The sequence below is a fragment of the Syngnathoides biaculeatus genome, chromosome 9 (genome assembly GCF_019802595.1).
Source record: "Syngnathoides biaculeatus isolate LvHL_M chromosome 9, ASM1980259v1, whole genome shotgun sequence".
Classification (NCBI taxonomy): domain Eukaryota; kingdom Metazoa; phylum Chordata; class Actinopteri; order Syngnathiformes; family Syngnathidae; genus Syngnathoides; species Syngnathoides biaculeatus.
Genome location: NC_084648.1, coordinates 14,496,580 through 14,523,290, shown reverse-complemented (window position 1 = coordinate 14,523,290; position 26,711 = coordinate 14,496,580). Strand labels below are relative to the sequence as shown.

Here is a 26,711-nt window from a genome sequence, read left to right as displayed (position 1 = left end):
CCCAATTATCAGTATGCGTGTACCCTTTTAGTCCCTGACAAAGACTGGAGACAAACATCATAACTGCTGATATAAATTACAGGTTGAGCTTTCCTCCCACTTACATCCCGAAGCTTTTTCCCCGTTTGTGTTACAACGGCGGTCCCAAAATAAATCAAACCGGGCTTGTACTTCCGATTGTAGCCGTCGCTTCCATAGACAAACAACAAGTGCACGGATAAAACACAACCCAGGTTAATTCAATACATTTTAACCCTTCGACGACGTGATTTATCCATTCAGCAATAGAGCAGTAGGGCTATTGTTCTTTATGATATCGATGTTTGTTTTTTGGATGCTGTTCAAGACCACTAGAACTGCAGGTTCACAGTACCACGTACACCAGGGGTCGGGAACCTTTTTGACTGAGAGAGCCATAAATGCCAAATATTTTAAAACGTAATTTCAAAAGAGCCATGCGATATTTAAAAAAACTAAATACAAGTGTATTTGCACATTTATGTCAAACCAACACTTTTAGAGTACAATACAGTCTCTGAATTCTTTTAAATAACATTATGATGTTGCTAACCAATGATGACAAAAGCACGTCTTACCATTAATGCGACTTCAGGTGCTTCCTGGTTTTGCTAACGGCTTAACAGTCTGTTTCATACACTGTCAGATTAATCTTCTCTCAGGCGTTGAGATTTCCATCCGTTAATCGTGAACGTAATTCAATTTGATTTTCTATCATGCTGGTAGGATGGCGAACAGTTCTTGCCAACAAAGGCGTGTCTTTTATTCGTTTGATTATCTTGTCTTGATGCGAACTTGGCAAAATGTTGATCCGCAACGTCGGATACGAACGCTTTGGCATACCCCCCATCTGTGGATTTAAACACAGCAGAACCCTCCATCTCCACAACGGCTGTCCATTCTTGTTGAAAACTTCGGTGGTACTCGTATTCTTTTCTTTGAGCGACCTTTGTCAAAAGCGTTTCCAGAAATAGTTGTTCCGATAAGATCAGCATTAGACCCTTCTGCACCACTGGACTTCGACAACCACGTAAAAAGTACAGCAACTCACTCTGGCAAACTGTCTCTACGTCATTTGCGTTGCCTCCCACACCTAACTACGGCAAAGCCACTAGGACAAACCTTCTCTGCACGACAAAAATCACACGGACAGTGTGTCGTTATGAGGGCTCGGCGAGCCATATGCAACCACCAAAAGAGCCAGGTATGGTTCCCGACCCCTGACGTACACCCTGGTGAGTCTTTTTGTTTTCTATTTTATTTTCAGTCACTGTTCATGCAGGATTTGGCCTGTTTACACTCATTGCATGTGTCACCAGTGATTATTCCCTGCTCCATTAAATATTTGCATGTGCGCTTTTGGCATTGTTGTCTTGTTCTTTTCTTGATAATGCTAGAGGAATATTAATGGAGCAATATGTTTATTGTTGCAGTTGTGCAAGATGCAGCAGGTTTCATGTCTGAGACTTTTGCCCTGATCACAAGCTCGCAGACTCATCCTGTTGCCTAAGCTGCAATCTATTCTCACTCTGAGGTGGCCTTTACCAGGGATTTAAAGAGACACCGCTGTAATGTGAATCAAGGAGACTGTATTCATCTCGTGTTGGGATGACATCGTGAAAATAAAATCATTTCAGGGCCCGTCGAATTTGGGGAGCAGACACATTGCAGCTCTTTTGCATTTACAGAGTTCTTTATCAGTCATTCGCAGAGTTTAAAATGGCGATCATGCATGACGGCAAGTTGCAGGACAATTTCAGACAAACAGAAACAGAAAACAGCTCTCAGGACTTCTCTGTTCTATTTGCTTAGGGGTTTGTTTGGGTGCCATCAAAGGAACCTGTCTAAACACATCCAGTTCAGTATTTGTACTTTTTCAGTCTTGTTTTATGTTGATTGCCAGAGTTTTGACGAGGTGACTCACCGTACGAATGCGGGGCAGCGAGACGAGGTTCATTTGTGTGATTGCCAATCAAAGCAGTCATTATGAGGCTCGCCGTGCTGTCGCTCTTTTCACGCTGATGTGACAGCAGAACTTTGCGAGGAATTATTGAGATCTTTGATGTCCAAGAATGAGGGGGATACTTCAACCCCACAAACCCTGGCTGGAGTCAGAAATAGCACAAAAATAAACCAATTAATTAATCCCAAAACATGCAACATTAATCGGACACTCTAAATTGCCCCTAGGTGTGATTGTGGGTTGCGGCTGTTTGTCTCAATGTGCCCTGTGATTGGCTGGCAAGCACTTCAGGGTGTACCCCGCCTCCTGCCCGTTGACAGCTGGGATAGGCGCCGGCACGCCCCGTGACCCTTGTGAGGATAAGCAGCTAAGAAAATGTATGGATGGATGGATATATATATAGTAAAATGAGTCTGAAATGTAATTTAAACTATTCTGGGATTAGGTTTATTTTCATTTCACTTAAATTATTGCAGGCGGCACGGTGCATAAACTGGTAAAGAGTTGGCCTCACAGTTCCGAGGTGCCGAGTTCAATCCTGGACCCGCCTGTGTGGAGTTTGCATGTTCTCCCTGTGCATGCGTGGGTTTCCTCCGGGCTCTCTGGTTTCCTCCCACATTCCAAAAACACACAACATTAATTGGACACTCTAAATTGCCCCTAGGTGTGATTGTGAGTGCGGCTGTTTGTCTCGATGTACCCTGCGATTGGCTGGGGACCAGTTCAGGGTGTATCCCGCCTCCTGCTGTTAATAGATGGGATAGGCTCCCTGTAACCCTCGTAAGGATAAGTGGTGAACAAAATGGATGGATTAAATTATTACATAGGTTACTACTATTACATTTAAACCAAAACATTTATAGGTGTGGCACACGGGTGTCGGTTACATATTTTTCATCCTTTCCTCCATGAATTGCTATTCTTTGCTTTAGTCCACGGTTTCCACCTACACGCTGGTGTGTAATTATCACTTGCGTCAATGGGGGTTGCCCTTGCAACTATACCGTTTATTCAAGAACTTCCATATACTGTAACTGTACTTTCCAAAAAGCATGGCAACCATAAAAAAATAAATAAATAATGATGGTCATAATTATTCGGATGTGGAGCATTATTAGAGGATGGTGTGACTTTTCCCTCTTGAAGGGAACATTTTGACCCAAGAAACATTTTGCCCTCAAGGAAAAATGTTTAATACTTTATTAGCAGCTGTCATCACTTCAACCTCCGCAGAAGTGAACATGATGTCCCGGAGCCAGGAACACTTTTGAGAGAAAACACACACACACACAGTTTAGTAGAGGGCTGAGAGTGGGTGGATGAGAGGAAGAATGCCAGTCAGGGAAGAGATGGAGGTTTGACTGTATAAACAAGGAAAAGACAGGAGATTAACGATGGAAGGGAGTGGAAAATTTTTTGGAAACCCTCCTGTAAAGGTTTGCACCTGAGCAAACGGGGCTGCGCGGTTTAGGTGTGGAAGGAAAGATAAGCAACCGAGGGCAGGAGTTAAAGAAGGAACGCGTTAACGGCGGGAAATGATGGCAGGAGGAGAAACGAGATTTGGGTGGCTTTGGCGAACAACTGGGGAATGAAAAAGACCTCCATGCACGTACACACACACACACACGCACACACACACACACAAAGCGGGAAAGGTGAAGTGCAGCATGAATAATGAAAGGAATGGTGAGCGGTCAAGAGATACAAAAGGACAGAGGCCAAGTAGAAGAGGTGAAAAATGTCAGAATTCATAAAAACGAGTCAGACCACCTGTTCCCGAGAGAAAAGAAGACTGGAAATTAAGAGAGACGGAAATGATATCCCTTCGCTCAAGAGATCCACAGATTGAATGAAACCATTTTTGTTCATCATTCAATTTTGTACATGTGTACTTTTGTTTCTTACATTCATCATGGAACGATCACTCTACAACATTTGCATAACAGTTATTCATGAATATTACCAGACAACTGGACACTTTACATTGCTTCGAGACTTTTTGCATCACTTGCACATATTTTGTTGTATCAGTATTAGCACACAAGTGTTTATTGATTGGCTTGGATGTAATCAGACTAGCGGCTGCGTGTCTTGGACACAGCTAAAAAGAGGGCCGGAGCTGTCACCCGCTCACCACGTGGTTGTGGGTTGACTCCGATGTTGGAGGAAGATGCCGGTCTGACCCAGCAGAATCAAACATATTGTGAGGATCTGTTTGGAACTTCCAGCAGAGTCGTCTGTCAGAAGGCGCTTCAACTCCCACCTCCAACAGAAGTTCACACACATCGTGGGAGAGGTGGGGGGCTTGCGCTGATGAAGGACTCATATTGGGCCTTTTTGGCCAGTGGGACTCCTGAGGCTGGGCAAGCTGAATAGAACTTTGGTGGTCAATGAGGAAAAATCTTGGGCGTGGGAGGAGTTTGGTGGTGCCATGGATGATGACTTCAGCACGGCGTTGAGGGAATTGTCATCTACCATGAGGGCAACTGCGTGTATTGGAGATGGTGCGGTGCTGAACTCAACTCAGGATCCTATGAGTCGAGGGACCAAATACTTTGAAGACCTCCTCAATTCCACTGAGACACCTTCCCATGAGGAAGCAGAGTCTAGAGACTCTGGTATTTCTAAAAGCTCTGGATGTTTTGGGACGTTCCTGGTTCACATGCCTCTGAAACGTCGCATGGACATTAGCGACCGTGCATCTGGATTGGCAGACCAGGGTGGTGGTCCCCCTTTTTAAGAAGCCAACTATAGGGTGCTCACACTCCTCAGCCTGCCTAGTAAGGTCTATTCAGGGATTCTGGAGAGAAGGCTTCATCAGGAAATTGAATCTCAGATTCAGGAGGAGCAGTGTGGTTTTCATTCTGGCCGGGGAACAGTGCACCATATCTACACCCTCAGCGGAGTTTTCGAGGGTGCATGGGAGTTAAGTCTGTGTTTTGTTGACTTGTAGGCGTTTGACAGTGTCCCTCGGGGAGTCCTCCTGGAGTATGGAATACCGGACTCCCTGAGTTTTGTTTAAAATTTGACTGAAAACTTCAAGTACGAGTGCCATTAAACATCTTGAAGCCTCTTTTATTGAAGAATTCTTTGCTGTTTGCCAAAGTGGTACTTATTGTGAAGTCAGTTAAGCTCACATTCACCATACAGCACTCATATCTCAAGTTGCCACTCACAAGTCCAAAAAAAAAAAAAAATCTAAATGATGGCTCATATCTTGAAAAAAACATAAATTGGGTTACTTATCTTAAGGTATCACTGTATTTTTTTTTAGAATTACATATCTGCTATAGAAGTGAGTTGCTCCTACTACCACACATAAATTCCTCATGTGTTTTAACATACTCGACCAATGATTTTAATTTGGGGTTTGATTCTCTTAACTAGGAGACCCAAGTTCACAGACTCATTTTCTCCCATTGAACCGCCACCACAGGAACCTGCAATTGGTAAATATGAATGTGAAATGAGGCTATTGATACCAGTGAAACCGTGTGAAAATGATTCACTTTACACTTCTGACAAATGTTGAACTTGGAATCTTAAGTGTCCGATGCCCCAGAAAGTGACAATGCAGTTGATTTGATTCATCCGCCTAATCAAGCCTGTTCTCAATTTTTGTGTGGGAGAGGGTACATGTAAGAGAGGTGATGGAATGAAGCACTTAATTTAATTACGCAGCTTTATCAGTTGTCCCTGTGCTCCTATAGTGAGAGAGACCTGTTTGAACAGACTATAGATAAATTACCCTTTATCTGTCCATTGAGAGCCTGAGGACTTCTTTTAATGATGACCCATTTTGTTGAAGAGAGGAATGGAAAAGGACCGCAGAAAGTGGAGACTTCCATCAGTCCATCAATGCAAGCATCACAAAACATGTTAAAGGGGAAATTCCAGTGCTTTGTATGAACAGTGTAATCAATAGGTCATGTAATACGTACCCTATTTTGACAATATGATGTTAAATCCTCTCTCATTTAATGGCATTTTGAGATTTTCATCGACAATGACGAATTTTCAGGGGCGCTGCCATTTTCGCGAGTCACATGATCTACGTGGGCGTATGTGGCATGTACCGTGCGGTTCCAAACGCTGGATTACATGGGACACAATTATGCCCAGCGCTGATTTCTCGGATTTATCCTCATCTGATGAAGAAATAGCAGTATCGGTTGATCGGCAAGACGGAGGAATACTTCCATACAGATTTGAACCTGTGGCCGTAATTAATGTTAAATATTCTGATGGACGCGGAGTCTGACTACTCGGAGGCCTATGCACGACATAAGTGGGTAAACAAAGGCCCCCGGGAGCTCCGGGCTGGCAGCCGCGGATGGTTCTTCGGGCGGAATGACGTGGAGTCTGACTAGTCGGAGGCCTACGTGCGACATAAATGTGTAAACAAAGGCCCCCAGGAGCTCCGGGCAGACAGCCCCGGATGGTTCTTCAGATGGGAATGACCCGGAATCTGACGAGCGAGCTTGGCGGCAGGCCGCGAGCCGAGCTTTCAGGGGGCGGAGGCCTTTAGCTGAGCTTCGGTGGTGGCGGAGGCCTTTCGCCGAGCTTCGGCGTTTTTTTCCGCGTCATTCCGCCCGAAGAACCATCCGAATATTCAACATTGATTACAGCCACAGGTTGAAATCTGTATGGAAGTATTCCTCCGTCTTGCCGATCAACCGATACTGGTATTTCTTCATCTGATGAGGATAAATCCGAGAAATCAGCGCTGGGCATAATAGTGTCCCATGTAATCCAGCGTTTGAAACCACACGGTACACGTCAAATACGGCCACGTAGATCATGTGACTCGCGAAAATGACAGCGCCCCTGAAAATTCGTCATTGTCGATAAAAATCTTCTCAAAACACTGTTAAATGCGAGAGGATTTAACATCACATTGTCAAAATAGGGTCCATATTCCATGAACTATTGATACACTGTTCATGCAAACGCCGGATTTCCCCTTTAAGATAATGAGCACATTTATCAGTTATGAAGGTGAGTATAAATGTCTATCAAGGGCGTATCATATGTGACAAATTACGGCAGGTTAAATTATGGAATTGACAAAACTTCGAACATGGGGGTTTTAGCACACATACAGTTAGCCAAAAATCAAATTTGACCCTTCAGTACATACAAGTGTAGCCGTCTCTGGGATATCATGTTTATATTTGTTATTTTTTAGCTTTATCGGTCCATACTAACCAAATTCAGTAGATGTGGGACCAATTCCAGAGCCGTGAGAGATGATATATTGGTGTAAATTTACCAACCTCAAGTCCTTCCCATATTCATTTATGTATAGCCAGCTATCCCAACTGAAATGCTCGAGAAGGGGCTACTTTGCACCTGAATGCAGCGCATGAATGATCTGCCCCCACACCCCAGGGTAACCTTTAAAGATACTTTTAATGTCATTCAGTGTTGTCTAAATCCATCCACGGGCATTAGTGTTCTTTTTTTTTTGTAGCTCATCTGTCAAGCCAGAGCCGCTCTTGTGTACACAATATCTCAGGAACGCGTGGAACAAATTTCATTACATTTGGCAAAAAACGTTCTCTTTGCGAAGAATGGATTAGCAAAGTCAAAGTCACTGTGTGCAAAACATGTTTGGCACAAGGGCAAAAAGAGACTTATCCTACCCTTTCTCTCCACGCGGCATTCATATGAGGAGGTGAAAAACAACACATAATCTCTGAGGTCTCCGTGGTGTTGTTTGCCTTGTCTACATTTGCACACACATAATAGTTCCAGCGCCGCTAATAGACCTCGAGTGGGGTTGTCTACTTAAGACAAACAAATGCCTCCTCAAATAGGCCTATTTTAAGGAAAGTAATGGGTAGTAACTATAATTTTTGTCACCCATACAGCATGTTATGTTCTGATTTATGTTTTTTTTTCTTCTGTCTGCTGGTTTCTTCTGTGTTCCTCTTAATTTCTCTGGCTTTTCTAGTACCGGTAATTCTCTCTGCTTTCCTCCTTCCTCATTAGTCACTGTTTCTTTGTACGTTTTTGTATATCTACTTATTCATAACACCTGGCTCATGATTGTGTTTTTTTGTGTACTTTGTAAATGACTATTTGCTCTCCTCGTCAGTGGCTCTTTGTTTCATGCAATTTCCGACTTGTAAGCATCATTCGTACTTTTGTGGTGGGAGTGAATAAACCATACCAACGCTTCAGTTGCAGCTCTTGAAACATTTTGGGGAAAAAAACGACAGCGGTGTGTTTACGTGACGTTAAACACGCCTATACTCTTTTATACATCTGATATTTGAACACAAGGGGTGCAGCAACACATTTACGGATTGAATATAACAGTACTCATATATAATATATTACTTATCCTTTGTGATGATCTGAGAGGAGCTGATCAGTCCATGTCCTTATATACTGCCCCCGTGTGGCCAAGGTGGGTAGTGGCACAATGTACATAAAATTAAATGAGAAAGTCAGACAAAAATAGTTTTATTCTTTTTATCCATCCATCCATTTTCTTAGCCGCTTATCCTCCTGGGAGTGCTGGAGCCAATCCCAGCTGTCAACAGGCAGGAGGCGGGGTACGCCCTGAACTGGTTGCCAGCCAATCGCAGGGGACATCGAGACAAACAGCCGCACTCAAAATCAAACCTAGGGGCAATTTAGAGTGTCCAATTAATGTTGCTTGTTTTTGGGATGTAGGAGGAAACCGGAGTGCCCGGAGAAAACTCACGCAAGCACAGGGAGCGCATGCAAACTCCAAACAGGCGGTGCCGGGATCGAACCCGGGACCTCAGAACTGTGAAGCTAATGCTTTCCAACTGATCCACCGTGCCGCCTGGATAGTGCCACAATGCACATTAAATTAAATGAGAAAGTTTGAAAAAATTGTTTCATTATTTTTACTTATACATCATTGCTCTATGTTTTTATGAAGTACAATAATATAGTGTTACTTTTCTCATTTAAAGCACATTACATAGTGTACGTGTGTTTTTTTTTAATTGGTTGGCTGGAAATGTATCTCCACTTATTTCAATGGGGAAAAATGATTTGAGATAGTCCTGATTTGAGTTACAAGCGTGGCAAATTAAACTCATAATAACTTGCGCAGATCATTCTGCCTTGTTGGCAAACGTACACAGCTAGTCTCACACATGCAGAGAGGAATGTGGCGGCATTTGATCAGATTTTTTTTTCCCACAGCTCATTACACTCATGTACTACTGTCAGATTATACTTGTGCTTATGCCGTATAATATGACGTTATTAATATGTACATTTATTTTTCCACAAATGGCATATATCTGAATATGCAAACACGCACAAGAAGTGACTGCCGTGTACTGTACGGACATTGACACAATAGCATCATTACAGGTGGTGTGGAGCGTTAATCTCCGTATCCATGACAACCAACCTTCGCTCACAATTGTGATTTGCTCTTAGCGCACATTTCATCCTTTGACGCTCTAAGATGAGCGCAAGGTGACACCTGACCATGAATTGAAAAAAAATATATACACTTAATCCGATTCCATCTGTCTCGCCGCTTGTGGCTCGTATTTACCAGTGTGTGCGTGTTACGGCGGAGTACAGAAACACAGAGGAGATTGAAAAGAGGATGATGTAAACTAATCTCTGTCAGCAGGCTACTTCCCCCGAGAGGCCGACTCCATTTCACACATACACCAATAGTTAGTGCAAACAACGCTCGCTCAAAGACAAGAAGATAATCCCGTTGGTGAAAGAACCAAAAAGTGCAACGCAATTGTACAATGGCATTAGCAACCGAATAGGCTTACAGACATGCATATTGCATCGATTCCATACTGCTTCCAAAGATTGGAATTTGTTTTAGAGGTCAGAAGGGGATCAAATAAAAGAGAGGATAATCAAACGAAGTTTTTATGGCTTTGTCATTGTTTGTGTCAAATTGTTTGAGTGGGGCAAAACCCGTATAACCCGTGTACTTTTCCACTGCATTGTGTTCCGGATTATTGATCAAGGAGAGTCGTATTTGGTCTCAAATATCTTGAATTCACATCACAATCTGTGCGCAAAAAGTGGACGTGTTACAGAATCCACAAAAACGGCCACCAATTTATTTTTATTATGCTGTGCTAGATTTGACACATAGATTTTGCGGATGATGACCAAAATCGCACCCCTTGTTTCGCACAAGGTGATGTTTGTATCTTTTTGGACTATGTTGCTCGGAAATCAGTCACAACTTTCCAGTTCGGTTGAAATGCTCTGTGGTTCTGACGACGATGAAAATGTTCCTTGATTTTGGCGTCAAAAAATCACAGATTTATAGGTTTCAGAGATGAGAGAAAACTATGCGGTGATGATTCACTATGATTATGTCTCATAGAATTCTTATCCGATTCTTCGAAACTAGGTGCCATGTTATTGCTGTTTGACTTCTCTAACCAATGATGTGTTTTGATAAGTTCTATATTTTGAAAATATTTGTCACAGCCTTACAATAAACATTACTAAGACGCCCTCATTGGTTCGCCTCGATTAGCCCAACGTGCGAGTGCCAATATAGAATATAAAAGGCAGAATGTACAAGTTAACAAAAATATCATACCTGTGTGTAAAACGAATTAATGAGCCTGATATGCGACCGCGCTGTCCTCCCTGGCTCTCCTGTAAATGGAAAATAATATGAATAGGCCGCTTTGTTTTTAATTCAGAGATTGGTAATCGCGTTAGCATTAGCAACATTAGCTCGTTTTCGTCAATGGAAAAAGACTCCAAAATGTCATTTAACGAGCACAACATTGGCTCACAAATGACATAGAATATCTCCGACGACGTATCAATCAGTTTTACGCACCCATTCCATCTTGAAATCGTGGTGTTATTACTTTATTTACCGCAGTCATCAGCAAGGAGCATTGCACGAGCCTTATCTTGACAAATGAATAGAGAGGCCAGGGACGTGACGTCACCACCCGCGCACCCACTCAAATAGAGATTGCACACATAAAATTGAGAAATGGATTATTATTCTTCAGTATGTATTCAAATTTTATAGTAACATCCAGAGTGCTTTTGGTGAAATTAATATGGTGGCGTGTAAAAGCAAAACACATCAGAAAATAACAAAACACATAGGCAAATTCAAAAAACACAAGAGCAAATTTCTCGTGATTGACCTGTCCATATGGGTTTGGTGTCGCTGGGGCCATTGTTGACTTTTGCTCTGCTATGTTACATAAAAAGCAAGGTGAAGTCCAGTGTCCTTTGCTTTTCATCCATTTAAACTTCTCCCCCATGCTTTTCTCCAGTCATTTTAAGGCACATGGGGCGGTTCCTGACATCAAATGCTGATGACATCCAGATAAGTGGCATCCAAGAGTGGATGAGAACACTCGGGAAACGATATGTTTTTCGATGATTGATGAGCTTCAAAGTCAAACCGGTGAGTAATGCAATAATGCAGAAAAGGCACCATCAAAGTCGGGATCTTTTGGAATATTGTTTGTGAGAGCCATGATTCTGACGAGCATTGTTCGGTCTCGTCGGGACATCGGAGGCTGAAAAGGATCAAAATGGCTGTAATGCACAGTGACAGACGGGAATGAAAGAGCAGGGTTCAGTACAATAGAGGAAAATGTTCATTTCAAAGTTTTCATCTGAAAGGGGAACGAAGGGTAATGAACAATTCATCTGTTGAAATGTCTCTCAGAAGCTTTTTCTCTCCAACTGTACAATTTGGACAAACATTAGCCACTGCAAAGTGATTGCTTGTGGTGAAAACAAATCACAATAGCTTTTGCACGGTGCAGAAATCTGCCAAGGCCAAACAATCCGAAACAATCCATGCTCAAACAATGCAAACTGTGACACCAAAGTCACCGGAATTGAAAATCATGACGGCGGTGGAAACCATGGTTTGGTTTTTTTTTTGTTTTTTTTTGTCTAGCAACTGTCAGGGAAAGGGATCAACCTCCGTGGGAGATCCAAGCTGCTGGAAGAAAAAGAAATATCAATCCAAGATGAAATGCAAGTTAGACCAACTGTTGGCTTATCTGTTGCTTTCGCCAAAAAAAAAAAAAAAAAGCATCTGTACTTTACCACAGTGAGAATAAATTAGGAATAGGCCCTTTTCCTTATTTTTCATGAACTCATAGGCCTACTAGCTACTGTATTAAAATCTTGGTCGTTATGGTGCTGTTTTTTTTTCAGATGTACTTGGTGTTAAACATTTAATAACCACTATTTTAGGGACAGCTGATGAGTTTATGTTTGCTTATTGCTAGGAAGGGGGAATTGCTTAAAATACACCCGAGTGTCAGTGAGCGTTGACCACGCCTAATTGTTACTAATATTTGCTTCTTCCCTTCCGATCCCTCAAATTTAGAGAGCATAATTACTCCCCGAACCGCTGCAGACATCTCAGCTGAGTTTATCTGCTGATGAACAGAGTTAAATTAATGCTATGTCTTTGCAAGATCCAAAAACCTCATTGTGAAGGCCAGATATTATTGTGGAAATTAAACGCGAAACAATCATGCCAGGCTAATGCCTTTCTTAATTAGGGTCCGTATTGGAGCCAATAGCAATCCAGCAAGCAATCATTGGAACTCTGTCGGAGTTCTGAAGGGGCATTAAATCTAAGTCACTTCTTGCGACCTTGTCTAGAAAGTTGAGGCAAAGTCATTTTTATATCATTAGCGCAGTAAAGTGAGACGTTGTGAATTTTCAACAAATCTCCCTAAAAAGAATGGAAAATCTCCACCTCCTATTATTAGCCGTCCCAGGCGGACTCTGTGATGAGTCGGTGCATAAACATCTGAACACGAAGAAGCCCGACTGGTTTTGTTCCGGCCTCCGATGTAAACCGAGGTTTACCGTGCTCGACTGAATTGCATTTCAACCACTCTACGATAATGGCGGTAGAGCGGCGTTCGTAACGACGGTAAATAACATCAGGAGATTTTAAGCGAGCACTGCATCACACCGGAGCTTCACCGCAGCATTCAAATACGAAGCGTTTTGAAGAATGCCGCCCAAGCGGTTAGGAGACAGCAAAGGGGGCCGTGTAGAACATTTATGTGAGCGGCGGGGGAAACGTGTTTTCTATTGAATTGATTCGCAAACCTCTGCAGCTGAGACCCACTTCCTCTCTCATCCCTAAACACACACACACATCTCAAGTGTATGCACACGCCACGCCACAGCTGCACATGAAAAGTAAATGGTCCTTTTAAAAAAAATGAAAAATCTAATCAAATCACCTCGTGCCTGAGAGGGCAGGTGTTCCACTCCGTTTGCCCACGCAGTCCTGTTGCGTGAGAAATGCACTTCAATCACCAGTCAGGCATCCCACGCCTGGTGAACTTTTGGAGGTCAGCTGATCTGCTGAACATGGGCTGCGATTGGTACAGGTGACCTGGAACACACGCATGCACCCACACATAAGCACCTAACTATTCTTTGCTCCGCACCGAGCGACTGAGCATGAACAACTACCGTTGGACTGAAAAATAAAAGAACCAAACTGTATTAGGTTTCGAGGCTCCACATGCAATTTACTGTACTATATTACTTTTTATTGGGGAAAAAAAATACACAAAAACAAGGCGCGGTTGTCAAGGAAGAAGCGAACTGCCACAAAGAGAAGAAACGTGTAATATTAAAGGTGAGCGTGTGGATATTTTGAAAGTGAGATGTCAATGATCAAATTTCTACTCAGTGACATTGACAACAATGGACCTTTCCGACCTGTCAATCACTCGTACAATAATAGCCAATCAGATAGCCGCATTGTATTAACCTATGGCTTGACACGCCCCTCTCGCCATATTGTCCCACAAGCAATGGTGGTTGTCAGTAGTGTGCGCTTGGAAAAGTTAATGTTATGAAGAAAATGGTTCTCAGATGCACGTGGGGAACGTGCAATTCTGATGAAAGATATCCTGCTGGGTTACAAGGGGCCCGGTTGATTTATCTTCCAAAGCCTAAAACACAGTTGATGAAGTGTCTACGATGGATGAAGGCTCTTGGAAGACCACACGTACAACTAAATGTGAACAATATCAACAAACACAAGGCTATATGTTCGAAGGTAAGTGAGAAAGAAGTATCTTCTCTGAGTTTGATTGAATTATTATCAGTGCAGGAGAACAACTTTCACTTTGTTAGCGTATCACTGACCCGCTGAATGAAGTGTGTCATGTTTTATGCCAAAGAGTCAAGTTAGTGATACATAAATGCGCCATGTCATGAAAGAGAAATGTCTATTTGCCCATTTGTATCACATCGGACTTTTAAGACTGAGCACTGGGATCCATTACAAGCCAAGTCAAATGAATATACAGACTACAATCATATTACTCGTGATCTTTCCAAGTAAAAAATACTCACGCTGCTTTACATGCACAGTACGATTCCACTATTTTATCCTGTTGGATTTCAATGTGAAGTTTGTGAGGCATCAAACTTTTTTGCATCGATCGCCAACGTTTTGCTGTAACTCAGCTCGATCAAAATCTTAATTCTGTGTACATTTAGTAGTAGTATGTCATTATGTTGTATAATTATGTCATAGTAATGACATAATTGAAATACAATTAAAAACAATGCAAGAGTTTCTGTCACTAGTTCTCACACTCTGTTTCTCATTATGGTGTTTGTGTCTGCCCCCTGGGGGCAGAGTGATACAAATTCATGATATTCATGACAAAATCAGGAGACGTCTCAAGTCCTTTGCAGTAATATTAGTCATTCTTTGCAGAGGATAAAGAATATATGACTGGGACTACTGTTATATTGTCTGCCTATAAGTGTTTCTGCACTATTTATGGTTGAATAACCATTGCTTGAAAGGTTTTGATACTGCCTAAAATTTGTGGAATAAAGGCAAAGCTCTGTGATTCTTATGAATACGCAGCATTTAATCATTTTCTTTTCATTTTTAGTTTGACAGTAACCTTCAGGTGAGAGTGGCAATAAAGTTCCGCCAAAATCATTTGTGAAGTGAGTTGAATTTCTGCCACCAAGTGCTTCTATTTCAAGTTTGCAAGTCAGAGCAAAAAAAAAAAAAAAAAATCGACCAAACGATAGCACACATCTCGAAAAATTTGTAAGTCAGGGGAGTTGTATCTCAAGACAAGACTGTTTATTGGAAATGTAACTGTATTCATCTTTATATGAAAAGATTCAGCTCACAGGCATACAAAGTAATTCCTCTCTCTGCCTACGTTAGTGTTGCATGTTTGATTGTTTTTACTTTTTATTACAAAAAGCAGTTAATCTATTTTTGCTTTTACCCTTTTCTGCTGTGATGAATGCAAGAGCAGCCAGCCTGTAGAGGGCAGTGTAGCTCTGTGACCCGAGAGGACAGAAGCGGCTCATGAAGGGGGGGGGGTAAAAAAAAGAGACTGATAGAGAGAGGGAAAAAGAGAGAGAGAGTGGGAGATGAAGAGATGGTGACATTTCCTTACACACAGTACACACGCTTCCCTGGAAAAGCACCCATGTGTCACTCTTGTCTGCTTTTGTTGCAGTCCTCAAAGGTCTCGAGGCTCTTACTTCCAAGTACGTCTTAAAAGTTACAGCTCGCGCACTGAAAAAGCAAGGAGGCCTTTTTGGTCAAGAAGAGAAACTCTGAAGGTTGCCCAGAAATTGGGTGTTGACATAGAGTAGAAATGTTGGGGGTGGGGGGGAATCCCTCTACCAAGGCCTCTACTCATGCATACTACTCATGCATTTTATATTTATTTGCAGCGTGCTTGGAAGCAAATATTGTATTCCTATTGAGTGATACAGTCCAACTTGTTTAATATCTGACAACCAGTCCTCTGAAATATGAAATGTTTCTGACATCTGCATTGAAGGCATGCGTGTACAGTACAGTATGTGTCCATCCATGCATGTGTGCGTGTGTGTGGTTGACCCAGAAGAGGAACGCGGAGATTTGGGGGACTGACAGCGTGTCCTGAAATGCATCTGTGACAGATGTGCATGTAGAAAGAACGTCAGGGATGTGTATGCACCAGTTACTAGCGCAGCCAGGTGAGTGCATGTCCGGTTAAAATGTGTGTGAGTGCTTGTGCTTGTGTGTAAAACCCTCAACTGTATCCCGAAGAGTTTTGTATGTATTTTTTTATCCCCCTCTTTCCCTGACGAAATCAAAAAAGTACATTTTCATAACATTTCTAGTAAGGCATGTCAATTTAACACACAGTATACCTTTCGTACGGCATGCATCAACTCAACGTGCTTGAAGATTTTTTAAATCATGTTTTTCTTTTAAAGAAAAAAACAGATGGAAGGATCATATAATGAAAAAGGTTGTATGACATGACAGAAAAACATACAAATGCATAAAACAAAATAGGGTACAAAATATAGCCTAGACCAACAGTGGGACACAAAAATGGGTTACGAAGCCATGATGGGATTTAAAATAATATTAATAATTGTAATAATACTGGGAATGATAATAATGATGATGTCATTTTCTAGCTGCATCCTTGCGTATAGCAATTACTTTAGCAGTCAAATATTGACCATGTGCAAAGCCTAATGGGGGGCACTCTCGGTTTCAGGTTTACGGAGCGACTTGTTGACTTGAGTGAAAGGAAAATGAAGCAATGTAATGATCCATCCATCCATTTTCTTCGCCGCATATGAAGAGTTTGTTTTCCAGCTCCGAATGGATAATTTTGGTGCGAGTTTCGTAACTCTGAAAAAAAATGCCTATGTCTCGTTTTGAAAACAAACTCTTCACATGTAAACTTCACACAGGTGGGTCCAGGATTGAACCCAGGACCTTAGACCAGTGAGGCCAACGCTTTACCAACTCATCCACCGTGCCGCCGCAAGATAACGTGTATAATATAATCAACAATCAGTGCATGAATGGCTTAGTATATTGAAGAATGTCTCCGTAAACCAAGCTATTTCGTTTTTTTTTTCATCTTGTTTTCAACCCCTCCCCCCACAAAACCCCCCAAAATGGTTAAATGTGTTAATCTGTCTTCTCAGAGGAAAATTCTTCATATTCAAGAGGGGGTTTCTTCGATTAGTCTGGGAGACTCTTAATTGCTTTCTTTGTAAGTGTACATATTAGCAGACTTCCATTTGTTTGATTAAACGTGTTGAATTGTTTTTCTGGTTCATTTATGTGAATAGTTGATGGACCAAACAATAAGGAAAGAAGTAAGTAATAGAGGCCCCCGACATTTACGGAGTGGGGTGGGTGACTTTGGGGGATGAAAAGTGTGTTTGTAAACCGCAGAGGGAGGAGAATACGAATACAGTAGTTGACGGATATGGGGAATTGAATTTTGAGGATGGCAGATAAAGGGGTACCCAGCCAGATGGATGAAAGAGTAAAAAATGAAAGCTAATGGAGTGCTGGCCTCGGAGTACGCTATCACTTTTCTTGGGAGATCAGAGAAGGCCCTCCACACCCAATAGACCGGAGGGGCCATGAATGCCTCAGGGACACCCGGTTTTACAAATGATTGCCGCTCCGCGTTCTCTTACAGCTCCAAACGCTAATAGTAAGTAAATGCTTGTTTGTATAATTAGGAACGGCTATTTTGGGTTCCAGCCTCTTGAGTTTTACAATGGAAGCTTTAGAGTTGTGCAAATTGGATTATTTAGTTAAACTACCAAACAACCTGAGGAATGCCATCCCCCAGCTAATGGGACACAATATAAAATGCCAGAGATGGGCCAGCGATTAGCATTCACATAGTTGTGTTGTTGTAACCCTTCAAGGAAGGATTATTTGAACAGAAATGGCCACATATAGACATATTCTAACAATAAAAACAGACATAAGGATATTCTTTATCCTCTGTGAAATACAACCAATGTTGTAGACTGGACACTGAACATCATGCCTTTGTCTCAGAGTCCTGCATTTGGGTCCTCCCCCGCACCGAAGTCTCGTGACATGCTGCTAAATACATTATTACAAGTCCTTGCCTTGCCCCTTAACCTTAATTCAGTTTTCCAGTATGACACAGCTTGTCATTTCCTTTCCTGTACTGTGATAACCTCATACTTTTGTTGTTCCTGTCACATGTCTGCTTTAAGGTTCTGTTTGGTTTGTGAGTGTAGTGTGTTTTCACCTCAGGTTGCTTCTGTCCCACAGTGCGTAGCCTTATAATTGTGTGTGATTACAGGTGCTCCGGGAAGAACTTCAGAGAAATCTCTAATGTCCGCACCGCAGGTCCTCGGCACCAGAGCCGCGAGGGTCCCTGTCGTCATGGTGGACACCAACGGTGCTGGCCTGCGTGAGCTGAGGCGGAGACCCGGATCAGTTCTCGGCTTTGTTGCCAAAGGCATGACGCCCTCCGGACAGGAGTTAAGAGATCAAGCGCCCAAATCGAAAAAAGCAAGCTAAACAAACAAAGACAATAATGGAGTCATCCCCCTAGTGTGCAGCGTACCGTATACCTTTTATTTCGCATTTCTTGTAGGTCACGTTTTCTTAAGCCCCCACTCCCCTCCGACACCCCTCGCCGTCCCACTTCGCTTCAGGCTCGCTTTTCTACGCTTTCTCACCTGCTTTGCTTCACGCTCCTTCCATATAAAAGAGGTTGAACTGTGATTTTCACACTCCCTTCTCTCAGTTTAACTCACTAAAAAGAGATTCCTTTCTCTCACCTTTCTCCCTTTCCCCCCACTGGTATTACACTTATCCCTACATCCCTCCCTGTCTTTTTCAGTCCAATACAGGTGTGACCTACCCCCCCCCCTTACAATTCCCACTTCATTTTTTTTCTACCCATCCACATGAAAGGGTTCCCGCTACCCTCGGTTCACCCTCACACAGCGCCTGAGGGGACAACTCGGTTATCCGGTGGAGCTGCAGGTTTTTTTGGGGAGGGGGTGGGATTAAGTTGCTCTCCTTGAAATGTAAGAGCACTGCATCACCACAGGCTACAATGAATCGAAACGATAAACGACACTGTTGCATGCGTTCGCACAAAAGAGGAGACTCGCAGACCGTTCAGTGAGACCATCGTCATCGCAGATGGTTTGGGATAATTGACAACCTTCGGTTATAAAGTTAAAGTCGTATTATATTGCTGTTTTTAGAAAAGTTTCCTTCTCTGGGGTCAGAGTCAGACATTGGTATTTTAATTGAAGTGCTATTGACCATTAAGATTAATATAGGGATATTACCATTGACCCGAGATAATTATCATTCCAAATCCATGACATTAAGGAGTAATCCTTTAAACATGGAAGATTGGTTGAGAACTGTGACCAGAATATGAATATAACATGAGCTTTTTTTTTCTTTCTTTTTTTTCCACGCACACAATTTTCCTGATGGATACAGGCATCCTCCAAACAAAAATAACTGATGGCGTCAATCAAGAGCTCACAGTTAGGCATTGAAATCCTCGCATCCCTTTGTAAGTAACCACGTCCCGCGGTGTTTATCCTCGCAGCTACTATGACAGGTCAGTTAATATTGACATTATCTCCCTCCGCCACGATGACAGCTCAAACTGCAGGAAGCCACTCATTAACTGCGCCTCGGCTTGCGCGGGGGGGTGCGCGCCTCCGATTGTGCCCGTGTGTGCAAATGTGTGCGGAAACTTGCGTTGACTACTGGGACGGAAGTCATTAGCCAAGTCTAACGTGTTAAAGAGATGAGGGATGGGATCAGATGTTTATCTCAGCGAGAAGAACAGATCGGCGCCATCGCGGTGCCCTCTTTAGAGGTCACACGGTGAAGCGGAAAAGGGGGGGGGGGCTGCGTTTGAGTTGTGGCAAATGGAGACAGGTGGACGTCTTGTTGTGTTGTCCTGAGAATATCCGACCATTAAAGGCGAAATCGCAAAAGGCAAGGTTGCGCCCCGAAATGTGTGTTTGCAATTTTCAGGTGCTTTTTTTTTTTGGGGGGGGGGGGGGGGGGTTATTGAGAGATTGAGAGTCGAAAATCCAAAGGTAATTGCAATGGGTAGACAGGTAATTGGAAGGTAATTTGGCTTCAGAATTAGACACTGCCAGCACTCGCCGTGCAATGTGTGTGTGTGTGTCATGGCAGCATGGGAGAATTTAAGATGTCTGCCTTGGAGTTCTGAGGTTCTTCAATCAAATCTCGGCTCTCTCTCAAAATGTCCACGTTAGGTTAATTGAAGACTCTGCGTGCGTGAATGGTTGTTGTTTTCATTATTCAGATCAATTAAATTGTTTATTTCAAACTCTGCTTCATAGTGGCAAAGGAGGGCGAGGAACAGCTTCTTTCGAGAAGCTTTGAGACTTAGAGATTAAACTTGAACAATGCTCTGTGCTCATCGGTCGACCCCCTCACTCCCCCCGAATGCTGCTTCATTTATGCATGCAATATCATGTAAATATGTGCAATTCCAGCCTCTGGCATTTGTATTACAGCTGCATCCAAATCCTTGCTGTATTTGCACCTTGGCAATCGTGTCTATCTATCTATCTATCTATCTATCTATCTATCTATCTATCTATCTATCTATCTATCTATCTATCTATCTATCTATCTATCTATCTATCTATCTATCTATCTATCTATCTATCTATCTATCTATCTATCTATCTATCTATCTATCTATCTATCTATCTATCTGTTCAAGTGATTTTCAACGCTTTATAAAACTAAAAAGTAAGTTTATTTCGCCTTGTCCTGTTAGATGAAGCCTCATATTTTTCAATAATTTGTAAAAATAACAGACCGACATGGGGACCGGCAAATGTAGGTATTAGCAATTAGTGAAAAAATATTACATTGACCGTATTTAGACGTAGGAGGGTTTATCCGCCAATATATAGACTTTACATAAAAGGGATGTCAGAGGCAGGCTGCAAAACGGGCATTCCAAGAAGATGACTCAACACTCTAAGAAGACTGTTGGCTCACCCTTTCAGCCGTTACTTTAGGTTCCAAAGGTTGTCCGAATCACATTTACAATCAAGGTTTGACTGCCATTATTGTCCATGTGATCTACTTCAAAGTTCAATTGACCATTCCGAAGACAAACTAGTTCAGTTCATAGATAACCGTTAAAACTTTTTAAAACTAAGTTCACCATTCCGAAACTAACTACAACTAGGACCGGGGTTCAAATCTCGGCACTGCCTGTGTGCAGTTTTGTATGTTCTCCGTGGCTGTGTGGATTTTCTCTGAGGACTCCGGCTTCCTCCCACATCCCCAAAACATATCGGTTAATTGAGGACTCTAAATTGCCCGTAGCTTTGAATGTGTGAGAGAAAGGTTGTTAGTTCCTGTGTGCCCTGCGATTGGCTGTCCAACAGTTCAGGGTGTACCCTGCCATCTGCCCGAAGATAGCCGAGATGGGCTCCAGCACTTCTGCGACCCTCGTGGCTTAGATAATTGATGGACGGACGGACGGACGGACGGATGGACAGATGGATGTTGCTGATGGACAAGGCTCCTTAAAATACTGGCATTTAATCTTCCCATTGTTGCCATTCATTCATTCCACGCTCGTAGCCAGCTGCAGCGTTCACCGTGCTATCTCAAAAATATGAAAATGTGCCGCTTATATACAGATCTTATCTTTAACTGTGACACTGTGTCTGTCTTCTTCGAATATTAAGATGGCTTGGTGTCGGGTTTTAGATCTTATGTATTCTTCACATATTGAACGTGTTTTTAACGTTTCTTCAGTCTCTGTCATTTGCGGTTAAGTGTAAGATAAAGCTAAAAAATAATTGTTAAAATGGTAAGGAAAAATTGCGGGGGAACGTCTGGCCCTAATTCACATCTACAGGATAAGGCAGAAATTTTGAAGAATCCTGGCAGACAGCTCTTATCCTCTGTCCTGTCAGTTTGAGCTTCTGAAGTATGGGTGATGCTGCAAAGCTCTTCTGGCCAGAGAGAATAATAATAATAATAATAAAAAGATTTAAACCAAATGAAAATCAAGGCTCGTCCTCACTGGAGGCAATCTTAATGCAGAGAGATATCGAGATGAGATTGTACAACCAGTGTCAATCCCACATCCCTGCGGTCTGGGACCCAATTCTACGCTCCGAGACGACAACCCCCACAGAGCGGCGTTTTCCAGAAACGAGCTCGGGAATTGGAGATGGAGACGACGCAATGACCTGACCCCAACGCCACCGGACACTTGGGGTCAGCTTGGCTGCACTATTTGCATCACCGCCACATTGGCGACACAACCATGTGGCACTTGTCACAAATGCCAACTACATATTTCGCTCTGCTGCTCATTCCGCAAATGCATGTTCCTAACAAATGTGACACGATTAAAAAAGTAAACAATCACGCTTTCTGATGGTGAAAGATTCCTTGCCAAAAGTATTGTCCCCCCCCCCTAAAAAAATCTACCAAAAACCAATTTCCTTACTGTCTGTGTTGTCTGTACATTATGCTTACGTCAAAGGGTGAGAAATTTTAAGTTTCTCATTTGACCTTACGGTGATTAACATCTTTTTGCACTCGTACACAGTTATGATTCCATCCATCCATCAATCCGTCCATTTTCTGAGCCGCTTATCCTTACAAGGGAGGCGGGTGTTAACAATTCTGCATGTAAAATTGATTGAAAACACTCCTACATGGGATGGTGGTGGTTTGATTTTGGAACAAATTAAGTCATGTACAGTATTTCCATTGTTTCTGTTGAAGAATGTATGACGAAACCTTTAAGTCGACATATTAAGGAAAAGAGAGACTTTCTACTATTTTATGGAGTAACTACTCACCCACCAAGTGTAAAATTAAAGGTCATGTGTCATCCCTATAAACATTTTGAAATAGATATTGTAATCTCTATACGAAAAAATAAATATGAGTGGAAAGTGCGTCATCCATGCGCAAAGTTGCCGAAGTGTCATTCGACAACATCCAAGTGGTCACCATATTGGCTGCATCCCCTGCCCGTGACGTCACCCCGGACATTCGCCATTGAAGACACACGGTGGACCCTACTATGGGAGACGAACACGCCCGTTCTGGCACGGAAGCTCTTTTCGAAGAAGAGAACATCACACAACCGAGTGAAGTTACCAGGGCAATATTGCCCTATTGTTTCGAGCCATATTCAGGTGATATGCGATGATGGCCAAATCACCTCCCCGTCTGAACCACTTCCGCGGTGGAGATGAGCCATCGCGGCGCGGCGCTGCGACGAGGCCTGCCCATTTTGGCGCCAAGGTGGCTTATCACAGAGCCAAGCCGGGCCGCTTTACGGTGTTGTTCATAGCCGCCGCCGTCCGCGATGAACAACACCGCCGAGTCGGGGCGCTTTATGGCGTTGTCGTCGCACGCGGCTGAGTCCGGCATTGTCGGCACCGTTGTTCAGAGCCGCCGCCGTCCGCAAGCCCGACGCTTAGCCTTTGCCGAAGCCGTGACCGGTGGACGCGGTGCCTCGGGCGGGGTGGCTCATTTTCGGCGCCGAGATGGCTTATGACGGAGCCGACCCGAGCTGCTTTATCGCGTTGTCGTCGCACGCAGCTGAGTAGGCCATTGTCGGGAGCATTGTTCATAGCCGCTGCCGTTCGCGAGCCGACGCGCACATCGACACATTCAGCACGCCTGTCATACGGATACGGATCTTTTGTTATGGGAGACCGACTACGTGGTTCCCCCCAAATGATTATTTTTTTGAGTAGCTGTATACACACCTACCTGTCATTTGGAACCTATGAAGCTGTCGTCCTCTGCATCCGTGCAATCCATTTTTCACGACGAACCGGGTCTCTTGCAAACTTATGAAGGGTAAATCCATCCTCCCAAGTGTTCAAGCAATGTCCGGCAATGCAACGAGCCAGCATTTTGGCTAACCCGAAGGAACAACGAGCTACCTTCCCGGATGTAAAACTATTACAAACAAACGAGTCCACTTGAGGGCGGTCCCGCCATCTACGTCACTTCCTGCTTCTTCTCGAAAACAAATCCCTCGAGAGGATTTTCGTGGAGGGAGTTACAAAAAGCTGTATTGGTCAAAATCATGATTTGTGGTGAAAAAACGCCATTCCGGCAGCCTTTTTTTTTCATTGATAACTAAAAATCATGCATTCCATGACAGTGGCCCTTTAAACAACAAACTCAATCTCTATTTCAAGGGCAGAGAATTTTGATATGTATGTGGTAACTATTACAGAGTACATACCAGTGGGACAAACTGTAGAATGTCTTGCTCACAGACATATTTTCAAAAAATAGTCAGATAACAAATGATTTATTTGGTTGTTTAATTGCAGGGTGGGCAGGCACTCCAGAGAACCAATTATTATATATTTTTTTTTACACAAGCAGTTAAAAATCAAAATTTACATATCTTCCTTTAAGGTTTCACTCTATTTTCCTTTTATGCACTTTGAAAGGACAACAAAGAAAATGCTGAGGATTGGAGCTGACGGATGAAAAGCCACTCAGCAAAATACCAACGACGGCGGACTTTAATGCCGAACTCACAAGTTTTAGAGTTGACTGTGGAATGAGTCTGGGTGTAAAAAGCAATAGACGAGGTGAAGATGCTTAAGAAGAGGGTTTTGGACGCAGCTCGACAAGTGGGGAGACTATTTGGCCTATCAGGGGATGGGAAGTCTATCTGGATTTATAGGGGAAATAAAAGATAAGGTCACTGTGTTGTAAGCTTTAATATTAATGTGCTATTTAATGACCCTTGCAGTGTTGGAAAGTATCTTTTCACTAATAGTAAGAAACAGCTCCAGGCTCCTATTTGGTGTGCTGCTGCTGCTGCTGCTGCTGCTCGGCCACCAGCGGTGCTTCGCCAAATCTGTTTTCGGAGAATTACATGAATATTTTTTTTTAAAATAGGATGAGCAAAATGAGGCGGTCCCCGGGCTATTCTTCTCATTGTTCCGTCCTCTCCACATCGAGATGGGCGCCACTTGCAATGATGAGCATTTACGCGTAATCACGACGCTAATTACACAACACTTGGAAAAAAAAAAAAAAAGCACATTTAATCATGTACTTGGAAAGAGTGTTATCGGGAAGTCATGAGAGAGACTGTACACCCACTGGCATCGATATTAGGCCCACCTGACAATTGTAATTAGATCTAATAGGAGAACTGTGTTGTTTTCTAATCTTTGTATGCTCTGCTCTCGCTTGCATGAGTTTTCATCAGCTACTCCGGCTTTCCCCGTCATCCTCCAAAATTTTCTCTTGTGGTTTTTCCCGACTAGGTTTACGGGTGTGCTAGGGCCTATCCCGTATGATTTCGGGCATGGGGTGGGCTACGTAAATCCTGAACAGGGCACAAATACACATCCAGCCATTCACGTGCACACATACACACTCACGCGTTCACGCTTAAGGGCAATTTAGAGTCTTCAACAAACCTACCGTGCATCTTCTTTTGCAATGTGGGCGGAAACGAGATGATTTGGACAAAACCCACACAGGCAAGGTGAGAACATTCAAACTTCGAACGGGAAGGTCGGAGCCCAGACTGAAATTCACCCCGTCAGAAATGTTAGCCTGTTGTGCTAATCAGCAGGTCACTGTTTAGATATCAATCCATTTTCTTAGCCGCTTAACCTCACAAGGGTAGCAGGAGTCCTGGAGCCTATCCTAGCTGTCAACGGGCAGGAGGCGGGGTACACGGTGAACTGGTCGCCAGCCAATCCCAGTCCACATAGATCCAAACAGCCGCACTCACAATCGCACCAAGGGGTAATTTAGGGTTTCCAATTAATATTGCATGTTTTTGTGATCTGGGAGGAAACCGGAGTGCCTGGAGAAAACCCACACAGGCACGGGGAGAACATGCAAACTCTACACAGGCCTGTCCGGGATTGAACCCGGGACCTCAGAACTGTGAGGCCAACACTTTTCCAGCTGACTCATCGTGTTTAGATATATGAGAGAAATCTTAAAACAGCATTCCACGTCACATCTAAAGCTACGTAATACTGACTCAAGTAGTGGTGACATGGTACATTTGCATGACTTTGCTCCAGGAAGAGTCGTGGATTCAATTCCCATTCAGTGATGGTATTGATTGTTCCCTGCGACTGACTGGTGACCAGTTCAGGGCGTAATCTACCCTTTGCCTGAATCTGGCTGGGATAGGCTTCAGCACTCAGGGACCCTTCAGAGGATAAGCGGCTTAGAAAATCGATGGACTGCAACTGTGTACTTCTTTCTACTTGAATACACGTGCAGTATATTCTGTTTGATTTGATCTTGCATTAAATACTAATTAAAGGTTTTGATTGTTTCGGTTAATGCAAACTCATCCAATAGCAATGTAGAGAAAAACTAATTAAATAGCAATAGAGAAAGTGGATACAATATCAGTAGATAGATAGATAGATAGATAGATAGATAGATAGATAGATAGATAGATAGATAGATAGATAGATAGATAGATAGATAGATAGATAGATAGATTTTCTTTGCCGCTTATCCTCACGAGGGTCACGGGGCGTGCTGGAGCCTATTACAGCTGTCAACGGGCAGGAGGGGGGGCACACCCTAAACTGGTTGCCAGCCAATTGCAGGGTCAGTTCGTGCAAACTCATCCAATAGAAATATGGAGAAAATTAACTTTTATAACAATAGAGAAAGTGCACAAAATTTATTAAGTTTCTATAAGTGTGTGCGTGTGTGTGTGCGTGTGTAAAATATTTTTTTTCTACCTCATTTATTAGCTTCCCGCCCCTCATTCAGACTGTCCAATAGGGACATCGAAGTCCACGGCCCAGGCCAATCAGTGACGAGGGATGCTACTGAATGGAAGTTTTGAGTTTGGGAGAGATG

At 43.0% G+C, this 26,711-nt stretch overlaps 1 protein-coding gene and 1 long non-coding RNA gene across 4 annotated transcripts in view; one reads left to right on the top strand and one right to left on the bottom strand.

The window, feature by feature from the left end:
• The window catches only part of gna12a (guanine nucleotide binding protein (G protein) alpha 12a), an 89,247-nt gene extending 78,336 nt beyond the window's left edge, over positions 1 to 10,911 (bottom strand). For 2 of the 3 annotated variants that reach the window (XM_061830183.1, XM_061830186.1), the window contains exon 1: positions 597 to 1,033. The gene's annotated coding sequence lies outside the window, so the exon portion shown is untranslated. Of the gene's footprint in view, positions 1 to 596; positions 1,034 to 1,942; positions 2,124 to 10,562; positions 10,622 to 10,811 lie in introns of those variants that run through there. The other variant, XM_061830185.1, reaches the window with a different exon arrangement.
• The window catches only part of LOC133506239 (uncharacterized), a 36,770-nt gene extending 16,895 nt beyond the window's left edge, over positions 1 to 19,875 (top strand). Inside the window, exons 2-4 of the long non-coding RNA XR_009796437.1 lie at positions 11,266 to 11,399; positions 15,883 to 15,997; positions 18,124 to 19,875. This is a non-coding gene — a long non-coding RNA (uncharacterized LOC133506239). The remainder of the gene's footprint in view (positions 1 to 11,265; positions 11,400 to 15,882; positions 15,998 to 18,123) is intronic.
• Positions 19,876 to 26,711: the final 6,836 nt, after the last annotated feature.